A 16,274-nucleotide genomic window follows, 5' to 3' on the forward strand; every position below is an offset into this window, starting at 1 on the left:
CTATGAGGAACCACTTTCTCTTCTCCCCACTTATTTATTTAATCAGCATGAATTTTTAGTGATTTTTTATTCCTGTCCATGGATTATAGGTTATGTCAGCATTTCCGTTGTATTTTGATGTTCAGACTGTCCGAGATTTGGCCAGTTTGGAGCCACTTCAAGCTGGCTCCTATGTCCTTTTGATCACATACTCACTTCTGAGCCTAACACGTTGATCCAGGCTCAGGTGCTCTCCTGCTCTCGTTCTGGAATTAGCCATTTGTCCAGAGAGCCCTAGTGTAATACGGTCTTTTGCCTTCAGGTTTAATTATGTTAATTCAGGTGAAAATGTAGCCCATAAGCTCAGTAATTTAGGTTTGATAAAATTATCATCAGTACTCAGAGGAACGATATACTCAAACATGTTTTACTGACTTATTTCAAGTTGATGATATTATAAAATATAATTTCACCAATTGACTAATGCACAAAAGTTGTATTATTTATTAATTTACCACACCAAGTACATTTGAATATCATTTATTATACCATAAAAGGGGTGACTGCAGAGTTCACACTAAATAAAATAGATAACATTATCATCATATAATAGACATTTACTCCTGGAAGTTTTTTCTTTCTCTTATTTTTTCAGGAAGATAACTGTAAATAAACAGTGAGACACAGAGGTCATCAGTTTCTTGTGTTTGCTGTTTCTTGTGTACATTACCGATTCCAAAGTCCCTGTCAATGGCTTTTCTTTTGTTTTTAATCATGAATAATCAAATACAGTGAAGAATCTGGACATTGTCTTTTTTTCTTTCAAAGTTCAGCTTTTTATTGAATGTGTTACAGAAGAGGTTTAGTCAAAAAGGCCAAAGCCCATGCCATAATCAGACTCCACGAGTCTTCTTTCTTTGCTTCCAGTGTCTTCTCTGTCTTCTCCTGGGCTGGGGAGCAGGGGAGGAGGGTCCGGACCTCCTGCTGGGCCAGCTCCTGCTGCTGGGACAGGTCCACCAGTCTCTATGTTTCCGCTGAGGTTTCCACTGTTGACCTGGGCCGGAGCCTTTGCAAACAAGCCTGGCCAGGAAGGTTCAACATTTACACCAGCTGCTTTAATGAGGGTACATATTGATCATATGCTCCTTGACCATCCCCTCATCCTCATTTAGAATGAGGTTTGAGTCAATGCAGGTGAGCTACAGACTGGAAGCCCTGGGGTAGCAAGTGCCTGGTGAGCGCTGCCCAATTGGCACTAATGCCGGACGAAGTGAGGGCTTCCCCTCAATGTGGCCTTTGCTTCCTGGGAAGGACCGAGCCCCTTAGCTGCAGCTGGGGTAAGGGGATGGGCATTGTCTTGACTGTTGTAAGAGAAAGATGTCACCTGCTTGAATGTAACACGTAACACAAGTGACCGGATTAGCAGCAACAACTCATACAGCAGCGCTGGCTAGAACCACAATCGGTATGCTGCTCTCTTAAACCTTCCTGCTAACCAAACAGCTTCTTCATCATGCGATCCAGGTAGGCACTGGGTTAGTTATTTACAAATTGATTTTTTTCTACCTCCTTCTATTGGGCTCCCTTGTAGATTAGCATTCTGTTTATATCCCATGAATGTCAAACCCAGCACCCTCTTTATCTCCCATTCCTGAGGGGCTGGCTGTTCTAACAAGGGGCGGTCTCGTTGGGCTTCCAGAGGAGCAGAGCACCTCTGGTAGCAACGCATACCCCCTCCTGGTGACTCAAGAGCTGCCGAGACAGCTGTGTTTGGAAGGAGCCAGTAGCATCAGCAGAGAATTCCAGCCCTGCCTCAGTTCAGGGGTGACCTACGAGCATCACTGTACAAGCCTCCGGTGAGGTGAGGTGGGACTGGACTCGCCCTGCAGGCGGGGGCAAAGGGGAGAGAGTAAGAGAGGGTACAGACATGACCACCACCCTTTGCTGTGCCGCTAAAAGTCCTTTAAATACCATCTGCTAGTTTGAACTCTCAGGTGAATCCTGAGCACTTTTTTATTTATAGTACTTTGTCTGAGATTGTCATAATATGATTAATTTATATTGTTGTTTGAGTACTGGTGTTTATGTAAGCACCTTGACATCAGAAATGCCTCCAGCTGATCTACAGACACACACCTCTTACAGTCATCACATGAAGGAAGTGCTTAATAAATACTACTTCTTCACCTGAAATTTGATTATACTCTTTATCCCCAATATCCAATTATGCAATGTATTCATCTGCAGGGTTTTATTTTTTCCTAAAAATCTTTCATTTCTAAACAGGCAATACTCCAGTTTAGACCCTCACCATTCACAACTAATTGCATTGCTTTAAAAATGGTGCTCAGGCAGCAGGGTATGCTTTAACGAGAGGAAGTGATGGTGGGGGGCTCCGGGCTGTAAAGACCCGAACCGTGCTTACTGTGCCTCCTCTGTTCATTGGGAGCTGGAAGGTCCCACACAGGCTCAAAGATCCACCTCTCTGAATTCAATGCCTCACCTGTGGTTCCAGAATAACAGCATATTTATTTATATCTGCTTGATTAACTTCATGAAGTCTTTAATCCCCGAAGTGTAAGTGCTTAATACGTGCTTAGTCATTTGAATGAATGATTAACATAGGGATTGGAGTTTTTCTTAAAAAGCAGTAACAGTTAAGCATAAACCAGATATATGAATTCAGCACCCTTGCACCTGGGCGTGCTCTGGCGCCCAGGCTCTGGAAACCGACCATCCTGTTTGGCGTCCCAGCCCTGCCACTTTCTTTATTTTCTTTCTTTCTTTTTTAATTTTTATTAATTTTAATTTATTGTGTTAACATGGATTCAAGTGTCCCACTCAATATAACTCCCTCACCCCCACCCTCTTGTCTCCCTTTACACCCCCTTTGTTCCCCTCCCCCTAACTCCCTCCCTCCCTCTGGGATTTGCTGTCCTGTTATCTGTATCTCTGTGTTATGTACATATAGTTTCACTAATCCCCTCACCTTCTCTGATCCCATCCCCTCATCCTCCTTTCCTCTGACCCAGCCTCTCTGCCTCTATTCCGTTCCTCAGTTCACTTTGTTCATTGGATTCCACATATAAGTGAGATCACATGATATTTGTCTTTCTTCTGCCTGGCTTATTTCACTTAGTTTAATTATCTCCAGGTCCATCCGTGCTATCACAAAAGGTAATATTTCCTTCTTTTTCATGGCCATATAGTATTCCATTGGCTGCCACTTTCATACTGTGCAATTTGAGCAAGTTTCTTAACCTTTCTCTGCCTCTACTTCATCTTTAAAATGGGCATTATAACAGTTCATCTACTTCTCTTAATATTGTTGTGAGGCTTAAATAAGTAAACATGGATTAAAAGCTCACTGTTGAGCTTGGCACTTATTAACCACCAGTAATCGAGCTGTTCGCTGAGACTGGGAGGAGTTCTGGGAGCACATGCCACACATGTACAAGCCCACAGGCCATGCTCTCCCAGGGATGCTCTGCTACTTGCAGCCCAGTTTGGTTCTTTTTCTAATATTAAAAACAGCTGAAATCTCTCCTTATTGTTGAGGTTGGGGAGGGCTAAATTAGCCTTTTGGGGCTTGGAAATACTTTGGGGCTGAGGTTATATAGGTTTATGGAATTGAGTTCCCTCCCGTTGGGTCCCTGAAACCCTGGGAATTTTGGAGATTCCAGCTGCTGCCCCACGAGTGAGCAAGCTGGCTTCTGAGAGGACCCAGAAGTAAGGGCAGCAAGACCCAGGGATATGAAGATCAGGGGGCTCATAAGGAGGAAAGCCCCTGGGAGGACAGCGAGGAGGGTACAGGATCAATGTACCAAATGTCAGACTTTTAGTGGAAGTGGCAAGATGCTGTGGATGATGGTTAGCAGGAGTTGGAGCTTGTAAAGACTCACTCCCCAGGCTCAAGTGTACATTAGGCAGATGCTGGGTTTATTCTGCAAGGGCAGCAAGTCTCAGGGATGCTGTAAAAGCTCTTTTAAGAGCTCCCCTACCCACTAACATTCTACAGTCTCTCTTTAGAGAGCCTTAGGACATCTTTCCCTGTGGCTTTCCAAATGTATGCTCCCCTGACTGTCTCTTAGCAGGTCCTGGGCAGCCAGATGCAAACTTAAACCTGAGGGCCATGAGAGGGATTATGGCTCACAGTATAGTCAGGAGTTGCCTTCTGGCCACCAGCCCAGCCCTTCTTGGTTCTCCTGTGTATTTCCTTGGAGTGGGATGGTTGGCACTCTCTGGCCTGCCTGCCTAAGGAGATCCCTCTAGGGATACTGAGGCCCAGATACTTGAAAAGACCTAAAAGCAGGTTTTGAGGTTCATGCAATTCTGTAATAAGTGAGTGGCACAGGGTATGTTTGGTGATTCATTGCATTTTTATCTCCATGCTTATATGTCTGTTTGCTTCTCTTGGAGCTGTTATGCTTCAATGATTTTGTTTTAGTTACTTGACTTTCTTGACATCTCTAATTCTGTATCAGTAATTAAAATCAAATATTGTCTTTCTTCTGCAAAAAAGAAGATAATTGCATTATTTATTTAGTTATTTATTTGCTAAATGAATGGCTACCGTGTTTACCTGGATGTCACTTGCTTTTTCAATCACCTTTTTCCTTCGCCTCCTGTAACAGGAAAAGAAACAAATCCTTAGAGTCCCACAGTGGATTTGTGGAAACATTTCTAATTTCACAATGCTGAACTGTTAAAATGGTGTGGCATATGAACAAGCTCATGTCACTAATACAAAATGAAAATCCTGCAGGCGATTGCTTTTCCTAATTCTGTTTGATTTTCTGAGAGCAGATACCATTATTCAAAGCACATACAAAATCATGCACCTGGGTATTTAAATTTGGGATTGACTCTAGACCTGAGCTTCAAAAAAAGGCTGTAGGGAATTAGTTTTTCCCAGCATCAGATTTAATAACCCTGAAAATGGGATTGTGAACTCTGCTGTCCATCATGGAGCTCAGTTGTTTTAAAGGGTACTACAAGGGAAATAGATTCTATTAAGAAAATTTCTATTCCACTGACAAGATATTTGCAAATTGTAATGAACGTAAAAAAATGGATTGTGTGTAATGAGATGATTTGTAAGGTTTCTGTTAAGTTTTTCTTCTGGCTTATGCTAGTTGGCAAGGCACATAAGCAGTGCCAAAAAAATGTCTTAGATAGTGGCTTGCTTTGGAAAAATAAAACTCAATCTGTGTGAAATCTACAAAGGAAAGCTTCCTTGTACCATCACTCTGTTCTTTCTTATGCATCATTCATTCATTCATTCATTCTCTCGTGGGCATCATTGTTGCTTTCTATAGTAAGTTCAGCATTCATGGCCCATGATGGCCCTTGTGAGAATTTGGAAGTTCATATTGAGCAGCTCTCTTGTATTTTCTTTTCTCATCATTCTAGAATCATAAGACTAGGTGCCCATTTTGGGAGGGGGAATAGCATCTATGGTGTTCCAAGAAGCAGGGGGTGACACCTGCCATCTAGCTGTGTTCCCAAACAGGACAAGAGTGTGATTCTTTCAGGCCACTCTGACCCAATCTTCAGCTACTAAGGGGACATAATTAGTAGAGCTCCTGGATTTTCTAGAATGACTGTCTTAATTGCTCACTTTAAATTTTAGCTGTGTACCTTTTATATACTTTTTTACTTATAATCATCTATCCAGTGACTCAACAGCTACTTACTGATTCAGATTTATGAACATAATATATCATAGTGGATTGAGTAAAGAGGTGAGAATCCAGATGTCTTCTGCTGTCAGGCACTAGAGAGATTTGCAAAAATGTAAAAACAATGCCATTCTTTTTACTCAAAATTGTTTGTTCTGAAAAATAGATTAGTTTTTATAAACTTGTTTTTTTCTGTTAATCAAGCATGTTACTTATATGAATTATATTAATATGTAATGGTTTTATTATTATTTAAAATACATTATAACTAAAAATAATGTTTCCTCAGTTTAAATTTCTAATACGGTAAGTGTTGATAGATATACCCCCCACACACAAACTCTTCAATGTTCTTTCTACCTTTTACATGTGCGACGGGGTTCTGAGATGAAAAGGTTTGAGACCTGCTCATGGAGAGCCTGCTGGTTGCAGCAGGATTGTGGATTTTCTCACCAATTTAGCAGGAGCCACGGAAGAGTTTTAAGCAGGTAAGTTCCAGGTCAAAGCAGATCTTAAAAGTCATTACCCTGGCACATGTGTTCTTCTGTGTGATTGAAATATGTTAACAGCTTCGGCAGCGATAGAAGGAGAACAGATCTTAATGGGGCATTTACAATCTGTTCCATCAAGCCCTGCCAGAGAGAGGCACCTTCTCAGCTGCTCTCTCCAGCTTATGCTCAAGGGGTCGAGCTCCTGTTTTCAGTGAGGTTTCCTTTCTTGGTCTTCAATAGATTGCCTTCAAGTCAGTGGAGGCCTGAAGAAAGTGGTGAGTCTACAAGCCACTTAACAAATACCCAGAAGGCACATTGCATTGTACGAGCTGGTGAAAGGCACCTGAAAAAGGTTCGACAGAGTCCTAGTCCTTGAGAAGTCTGGAGTCTTGGAGGGGAGGGCTAATCTGTTTTCTCCGATTGAATGATTACTATCCTTCCCTCCTCCGACTCTCTTTGACTTCTTTCTCCTGACCTTCCTCTTTGTTCTGGATGTCAGTGTCCAGTTGAGCCAAAGACGAGTGAAAAGGAAGATTTAAGTGGGAGACCTAGGAAGGAGAAAGAGAAGAAAAAGGGAGAAAGGCATCTTGGCTGAGACATCCTTTTCAGTGTATGGAGAGCGCATTTGTTAAAGCTCTCACACTTGCCTGGCTGCTCTGACTCCTGGGGTCCCTTGTGTGTTTAGAAAACAATGTCTAATGGGGTGGGGGAAGGATGCGTTGGTCTCACTGAGCAGAGGTCAGCCCCCTGCGATTCCTGCAGGCTGGAGTGGCAAGTGGAGGGAATTGTTAAAATATGGCTAATGTCATGCCGAAGTGAACGCAAACTTTCGGGATTACAGCGTGACCGGGCCACAAAGAATGCGTGTCCCAGCGTGAGCCGCTGTACACGGAGCTGAGCTCCTCCAACCCACAGAGCCGGCGGGCCGCTGCCGCCTGCCTCTCCCTGCCCCGGTGAAGCTTTGTACTTGGAAGGGATATTCTTCCATGCTTCCCTTCAAGGGCCCAGCTGGCTTCTCCTGTAAGTGTCCATCCCTTTCGGTGTTGTAATTCAAAAATAACTTCTAGCAATAAGTTAATAGGGTGTTTCTTTCTGAGCATGCATAGTAGAATGGGAGCAAGTAAGAGCACCTGTTCCCCAGGAAGGGATGTGCAGATGGTGCCGGAAAGGTGGATGACTTTCCTCCTGAGAGCAGTTTATCTCTAAGGGCATGGTCAACTTCCTAGAGGTGGCTGCCCGGAACACAGAGCTGACACACATGTCCAGGGTGCTGCCACCTCCAGCAGGGCTCTGGCCTGGACTCTGCCGGCCTGGAGCTGCCTTCTCTCTCCCAGGAGCGGTGCTGAACTTCTGGCACTATCTTGCTGGGCTGGCACCAGAGTGGAAACATGAAGCCTGCAGTGTATTTTTCTGAAACTCATTCCTTTCTCTAGGTCCCTAGGCAAATGGGGGAAGTCCCCACGTTGATAATGTGTGGGTTGTTTGCTCCTCATCACCTTTCCTGGCTTCATTACATGAAAAGGTTTTATTAGCTCTGCTGGTATCCACAGCATGGACACTTTTAGCCAGATGACCTGCTTTTGGAGATGTTGCATTGTGAAGCTCTGCAAAGTTTCTCCAAATCAGAATGCATTCTTTTGGCTCAAACCCTTTAACTACCTGCGGGGGGAGTGCAGAGGCAGAGCTGGACATAGTGGCAGTCTTTGGGCGCCTGCCTGGCTAACCCAGGGGCCAGGGCCTGTGCCTCCACTCTGCAGAGCCAGCTGGAGCTAGAAGGAATGAAGAGGATACCCAGGGTTTGTGATTATAAAGGGGCTGGATGGAGAGGAGCAGACTGTCCTGAGGGGGGCGGGGGCATGCTAGGGTTTGAGGGCCTGAAGGAGAATTAGTGATTTGGGTGCAGGGATGATCTCATTGTGTCTGTAAGTCTAGGAATGAGGCCTTGTATTGGTCTTTTGGGGTTCAAGGGAGTGAGCTGCATCAGGCTGTCCTGTTTTAGATTACGTAGCAAACTGAGCTCCCTATCTGGATTGGAGTTGGAATTCAAGTGTGTGATGGGGCTGGGGGCTGCCCTTGGGTTACATTTTTATTTACCACTTGGCTCAGATGCTACGAACCAATTCTTGGTGGAAATATGGCACCTCTTACCCCTTTTCAGAGTCATGGCAAATGCCTTTAGTGGGACCCCTCACTGAAAACTCTCTGCCTTTCTAGGATTCCTAGAAAAGTGGAAAGACAGAAATTCTGTGACATCAGGGAAGATATAATGCTTTTACTACAGGGGAACAGAAAGATTACTTCAAGGTGCGACAATGGCCCATTCGTACAGGCCAGGTAGAGTTAGATCATGTCTGGCTTTGATTACTAACCCAGAACTCTCATAATGACCCAGCCATATCCTTTGCACCAAATATTGCAGCTGCTTTAATAGAATCCTGGCTCTCCAAACAACAATGTGATGTAGAGCCGAGAGCCCAGTGTTTGAAGTCAGGCACACCAAGAACGAATCCCAGTTCTCCCATTCCCTGTGTTATGTGGTTCTGCCATTTATTCACCTTGTAATGTCTATTCTTCAGGTAGCGGTATGGATGGAGGACTGAAGCAAAAGGTCAACAGTCCTCAGTGAACGTTCTGCTTCCTAGTCCATACTGAATTCCTGGTAACCTTTATATGTATTTGAACGATGGGGTTCAAAGTTTAATTATATGTTATTAACCAAACCAAAATTTTGTTGAGGGTGAAAGGAAGAGGGTGCTCTTAATAATTGTGCCAGAAAGCAGCAGGCACACAGCAGCACTGAACTGGCAGATCAGGATGTGTGTTCTCTCTAGTTATAAAGAGACTCCCATCAGAGGGGCTCAAGCCGTGGCCCTAGATTATTGTGGGAGTTGTCGAGTAATCTTGGGTAGTCAATGGGCAGTGCAAAAAATGGAAGACACCTGAATGAAGGCACTGACGAGGCATCAGGGGGCACCCGGGTGAAGTACTTGTGATTTAATACAGGATAAAGGAGGCTCTGATCAGCTATGGAGGTACAGATATGAGGAGATGTGCTTAAACTGCAAAATGTGAGACTTATGACAGACCCAAGAAGCTTCCTGGTGCTGAGAAGGCATTTCTGAAACCACTGGTGTTCATGCCTTCAGGGGACTTTAAAAGCAGCATGAGTTCACTTCTGCCGCAAGGAAGCAAGATAAATTAGCAGATGTCTGAGCCCCTTCCATCTAAATCTGGAGATAAAACTAAACTATTGGTTGTAGGAAGTCTTGCAAAGATGGGAAAAAAAGTTAAAGCCAGATTTGTTGAAAACATTTGTCAAAAAGTAAATGACAAATCTTGAAGAAAAAGGAAAAACCCCAACATACATTTTGATGAGTATTGGGACTGCAGAAAGAAATGATTCTCATACCTTATTTATGTGGGCTTTAGGAAGAGTTACTAAGGGAGAGAATCTTCCTCAGCAGCTTTTCCTCACAAATGTAGCTTAAAAACAACTACAGTTTTTCTTGAATATGTATCTAAAGGAGATAATGCTATTTCACATATTGCATTAAACCAAATGTTTTCAGCTATAAATTAATTTCTATAATTATCCATTATTATTATCCATTATTATATTTAACAGTCATTTATTTTTCTGGATTTTCTCTTTAAATTGGCAAAGGTGTACATTGTTTGCAACAAAAAAAGTATTTTGATTATTTGTCGATCCAAAATGGGTAAGATAATTTTAGCCAATTAACAAGTGAATAAAAGACCCAGCTGGTAGGAGTTCCAAATTTGGTTACACTAACAATGTGATTTAGAGCAAAGCAATTGACTTCTTAGATTCCCAGGTGGGGTTTTGGTATCAGGATCCTTTCTACTGTGATAGAAATAGGAATCAAAGTGGTTTAAGCAACAGGGACATCTGCCATCTCACATAGGAGGACAGTTGGGGGCATAAAGGCTTTAGGGAGAGTTGATTCAGAGTTATCAAGGCCAGGGTCTTTGTGTCTGTGAGCTCTGCTATTCTGTGTCATCCTCATTCTCAGGCTGGTGTGGGAGCAAGAAGGCTGTGGCTGTACCAGGTGTTCCATCCAGACATGATAACACCCGAGGCAGGCAGGACAAGAGCTCCTTTCTTCCTCTGGTTTTTCTTGAATCACCCTTAAGATGTTTCTTCACATCTCAGTGGTTAGGTTGGCCACATGCTCGTTTCTGAATCATTCACTGGCCTGGGGAATGGGGCTGCTCTGATGACTCAGACAAATCACCTGGGGTGGAATAGGTGATGGCCAAGTCAACAATAGTGTCCACTGGATGATGCTCTCTGGTAGGGGTTGGGAAGACCACCAGGGGATGGATACTTCATAAATGGTAATACACTACAATTTAAACATGCAAGGTGTCATTGTTATTTAAATACTCATAAAGTATGTATCATCCAACTAAATATCCCCTAATGACAAAGAGAATGCATTAGAATGTCTAATAACTGTTCATCAGAATAGTATGTTAGAGTACAGATTTTTCTTCCCTGAAAATCTGTCAGGAAAGGACCATAATTTATAATGGTAAAATCAAAGGAACACTTAAACAAGAATCTCTATTAACTATCACATGCCAGGAGGGAACAGAAGGACATCACACTTTAGACTACAGTCTTGCATATGATGAAGTTCAGATTCGCATTATGAGGTTCTATTCTTTTACAAAAATCAGATCCAAGTCTTGTGACTAGTCAGAGAAGCTTAGTCAGAGCTGTGAACTGCTTGGGTGGAGAGTCAGAATGTAAATCCTAATTTCTACACTTAATAATCCTAGATCTCCATGCAGATCAATTTACTTAACCTCTCTGAGCCTCAGTTTCCTGCTCTATACAATGACACTAACAAAATCTATTTCACTGAGTCTGGAGAATTTCATTAAATAATGCTAAAAAGCATTAATCGTGCCTGTCCAGGCAGTGGCGCAGTGGATAGAGCTTAGGCCTAGGATGCAGAGGACCCAGGTTTGAAACCCCGAGGTGGCCAGCCGGAATGTGGGCTCTCACCCAGTTTAAGTGCAGGATTGCTGGCTTGAGCAATGTATTGCTGGCTCGGCTGAGATCCCCGGTTATGGCACATATGAGAAAGCAGTCAATGAACAACTAAGGTGCCGCAATGAAGAATTGATGCTTCTCATCTCTCTCCCTTTTTATCTGTCTGTCCTTATCTCTCCTCTTTGTCTCTCTTTTTGTCTCTGACTCCCATGCTGGAAAAAAAAAAGCACTAATTATTGTGTCCATTAGAAAAGCAGATGCTCAATAAATAGTAGCCATATAGAAGATGTTTTCAAATTACTGTTTAATAATAATGATAAGACATTCCAGAAAAATTCAAGTCTCAACAAATTTAATAAATTAAAGTCAATAGATATTTAAAAATCATATATTTTGTGAAAGTACTGTGCACCTTGATACCACATTCTTATTCGCAGTTGTAGTTCTTGCCTAGTAATGCCCTTTAAGTTCTTGTGGCTTCCTCCGTTCTGTCCAATCTGGAGTCACAGTAGTTCCTACTATATGAATGCTGGGAAGCAGAAATGATGGGAGTATCTTCGATCGGTAGGAGTGGAATACTGTCAGGGGAAGGGGGAAGGTCAGGACTGAGTCTAAGTGTCCATTGGGGGGGGGCAACAGCAAAATAACTAAACGTGGTTCCGTGATTCTGGGAACAGGCAGAGGAGTGAGTGTGTGTATTGGGAGTGTATTGTGTATGTGCTTTCATGCCCAGAAAAGATACCTTTTGGCCTTTATCTTTAAGTCAACTTTGTTGAGGTCGGATATTACGTGCAATAAAGGGCATCCATTTTAGGAATATGCTTCAGTGAGTTTTGACAAATGTATATTCATGTGTGGCTACCACCACAATCAAAATTTAAGGACAGTTCATCATCCTCGATCGTTCCCTAATGCTCCTTTCTCCTAGACCCTGGCAGCCATTTTCCTTCATGGTTCCCATACTGTGCCCAGGCACCCTGGGCTGCTGCAATGAACTCAGGGCACCTTGGACATTTTAAATTTTTGAAGAAAACACAGAGACATCTCTTGGACACCATTAAACCACTATTGTTGTGAAGTTGTTTGGACCTAACTACTTAATAAATAGAACTGTTAGCTATTTCTTTTGACTTAGATGCCAGGAAAAAAATGACTGAGATACTATTTGTAACATTTTCAAAGCATGTCTGTGTTATTGTGTGTATCACTGTATCATTCCTTTATATCACTGAGAAGTATTTCAGTGCAACACAATTTCTCTAAAGAAAGCTACTATGAGCATTCATATACAAAGCTTTTGAGTATGTATATTTTCATTTTTTCTTGGGTAGAAATCTAGAAGCAGAATTTTTGGGTCATACGTTAAGTGTATGTTCAAGTTTTTCAGAAACTGCCAAAATGTTTTCCAAAGCACAATTTTACACCCTCCAGTTGCTCCACTTCTTTGCCAGCGTGGCATTGCCAGTCTTTTTAATTTTATCTGTTCTAGTGGGTGTATGGTGCTAACTCATTGTGCTTTCAACTTGCATTTTCCTGAAGACTAATGATGTTGAGAATCTTTTCATGTGTTTATTGGCCATTTGTATATCTTCTTTAGTAAAGGCAGTTGAAATCTTTTGCCCATTTAAAAATATTGGCCAGTTGACTTTTTTTTTTTTTCATTTTTCTGAAGCTGGAAACAGGGAGAGACAGTCAGACAGACTCCCGCATGCGCCCGACCGGGATCCACCCGGCACGCCCACCATGGGATGACGCTCTTCCCACCAGGGGGCGATGCTTTGCCCATCCTGGGCGTCGCCGTGTTGCGACCAGAGCCACTCTAGCGCCTGAGGCAGAGGCCACAGAGCCATCCCCAGCGCCCGGGTCATCTTTGCTCCAATGGAGCCTTGGCTGTGGGAGGGGAAAAGAGAGACAGAGAGGAAAGCGCAGCGGAGGGGTGGAGAAGCAAATGGGCGCTTCTCCTGTGTGCCCTGGCCGGGAATCGAACCCGGGTCCTCCGCACGCTAGGCTGACGCTCTACCGCTGAGCCAACCGGCCAGGGCTTGACTTCTTATGATTAAGTTGTAAACATTTTATATGTTCCTAAGACAAGACCATTGTTTCTTCTGGTCTGTGGTTTGCCTTTTCATTGTCTTAATAGTATCTTTCAAAAAACAAAAGCCTTCAATTTTGATGAAGTCTATTTTATCAATATTTTCCTTTATGGTTTGTGCTTTTTTGTGTACTAAGAAATTTTTTCTGCCTCAAGGTCATAAATATTTTCTCCTATTTTTTCCCTACGTGGTTTATAGTTTTAGCTTTTACATTTAGGTTTGATCCATTTTGAGTTAGTTTTTGTGAAAAGTATGAGATAAGGCTGGAGATTCATTTTATTTTTTATGGGTATCCAAGTGTTCAAGCAACAATTGTTGAGAGGGCTGTTTTTTCCCCATTGAATCACCTTGGCATCTTTGTTAAATATTAATTGACTGTATAAGTGTGCATCTATTTCTGGGCTCTCTCTTCTTTTCCATTCATCTTATCCCCATCCTTTGCCAATACTCCACTGTTGATTACTACAGCTTTATAATAAGCTACAACATTTCCTAACCTCCTCTGCCTCAGGATGCAGATATGTGACTTAGAGTCCACCAATCAGATGCATCAGCTGGGACTTTGATTCCCAGGGGAACTGTACGAGGACAGAAGAGGACAGGGTATCTCCATCCTGCACAAGCAGCATCATTTTGAGGTCTCCTTGCCACCTTCACCAAGCAATTTTTCCTTAAAACTCAGCCTAGAACCTGGTCTACTCCTCCTTCCAAAGACTCTCTTAGGCAGCTCATACACCATTATAATATGCGTTCTTTCCAACCAACCAGAGCAGATTCTATTGCTACAATTTAATACCTAGAAGCCATATACACTAAATACCATGTGCCCTGCCTGACTCCCTTCTCTCTCTCACCACTAACGCCAATCATTCACCAAGTCTTACTGATTCTGCCCCTGCCTCTCTGTGCGTCTTCTGAACCTGCCTGCTTCTCTCCATTCCCACTCTCCTAGCCCTTCTCAGACACCATTATTTCTCATCTGGACTTTGGCAGTAGCCTCCAATGGGTCTCTCCTTCCACTCTTAGTCCCCATCTTCCAATCTTGTTTGCACACAGTATCTAGAGACATTTTTGAAAGAAAGCAAATCTAATATTATCACATTCTTGCTTAAGACCCTTCAATAGCTCATTATCGCTCTTAGTGTCAAGTTCAGATTCTTTAAACTGGTTTCCCCAACCCTGTGTAATTTGCCTCCTGCTTCTCTCATCAGATCCATCAAGCACTGTTTCCTCCTCTCTCTGTTTCCAGCTACACTGGTTTCTCTCTGTTCGTCAAAAGGTCCAGCACTTTCCCATCTCTACCCCCACCTCCTGCCTGTACACTGTTCTTACCCCTGGAATATGCCCATTTCCACCCAGCCAGCCCTTTCTCACCCTTGAGATCCTAGACCCAGCATTACAACTCAGTGCAACCTCACACACTTGACTCCAGAGTGCTTTTACAGTTGGAATGAAATCACCCTGTATTTGACCGGGTGGGCTGTATAGCACAGATTGTAAAGCATGGGTTTATAGCAGACTGTATGATAGATTTGATTCCTACATTCCCTTAATGTGTGACTTTGAACAAGTTTGTCTTTCTGTGCCTTGGTTTCCTCACCTGCAAAATGGGTGTAATAATAGCACTATGCCTGCATCTAAGGTTTGTTGTGCTTAGAACAGTGGTTGGCATATTTTCCTGTAAAGGGCTGGGAGCAAATACTTCAGGTTCATGGTCTTTGTCTCAATTACTCTGCTCTGCTTGCTGTAATATGAAAGCAACCAGAGACAATAAATAACACTGGGAAACACATTTTTTTTTCGTTTACTGTTGCATGAGGTTTTAGAACTGTTTCTATATATTTCTGCATCGCTGATTCCAAATCTGAAATCCGTTTTTTGGTGTATGCTCTAGTTTTTATACAATTTTAATTTCTTTTTGTTACAGTTAATGGCATGCATTGATTTTTAAATTGGAGTTAAAGGGCGATGACTCTTGGATTGAACATAACCACAAGGCAATTAATGTTTTACAAACATCAATTTTACATAATTATAGTTGTTTTTAAATGTAAAAAATTATTATCTGATAAAAACACCCTTTTATTTTGTTTTAAGATTAAGTTATGGCTTCTTCCAGTAGGCATAAATGTAATAATAGGGCCTGACCTGTGGTGGCGCAGTGGATAAAGCGTCGACCTGGAAATGCTGAGGTTGCCGGTTCGAAACCCTGGGCTTGCCTGGTCAAGGCACATATGGGAGTTGATGCTTCCTGCTCCTCCCCTTCTCTCTCTCTCTCTCCTCTCTCTCTCTCCCTCTCTCTCTCCTTTCTAAAATGAATAAAAAATTAAAAAAACCCAACCCCCCCAAAAAAATGTAATAATAGTCCTGACACCTTCTGTTTGTTATATATGTGGCTGTTACACACTTCAACGTCAAAGGCACAATATTTCATCATTTGTGACATGTACATATATTGCTTATTTTCAAGTTCCCCTTGGAGATCAAGATAAGAATTGGGCTCCTCATATTGTGTGTCATAATTGTGAGGAAATGTTTTGTGACTGGACAAAAGAAAAATGCAAAGGAATGTCTTTTGGTATCCCCATGGTTTGGCGTGAACCTAAGGACCACAGCAGTGATTATTATTTTTGTCTGATTCATACAAAGGGCAGCAGCAAGAAAAAATGGCATATGATCGCATAGCCTAATATTCCTGCAGCAATACAACCTATCCCACACTCTGAGACACTCCCGGTTCCAGTTTTCAATGGTTTTATTTCTCCTAAGGATGAAGAAAGTGAACATGGTGATCAAGTGTATTTTGATAAGATGCATGAGGAAATGGTTGTAGAATCTGATGCCAAGCAGTCATTAACCCCTCAGCAGTTTAGCCAACCCAGACTGAATGACTTAGTAAGAGATTTGGGCCTATCAAAGAAAGCAGCTGAGTTATTAGCCTCCAGGCTTTAAGAAAAGAATGTATTTCACCAGTCAGCTAAAGTATCCCATTTCAGGAAGCGTGTAC

The sequence above is a fragment of the Saccopteryx leptura genome, chromosome 1 (genome assembly GCF_036850995.1).
Source record: "Saccopteryx leptura isolate mSacLep1 chromosome 1, mSacLep1_pri_phased_curated, whole genome shotgun sequence".
Taxonomy (NCBI): domain Eukaryota; kingdom Metazoa; phylum Chordata; class Mammalia; order Chiroptera; family Emballonuridae; genus Saccopteryx; species Saccopteryx leptura.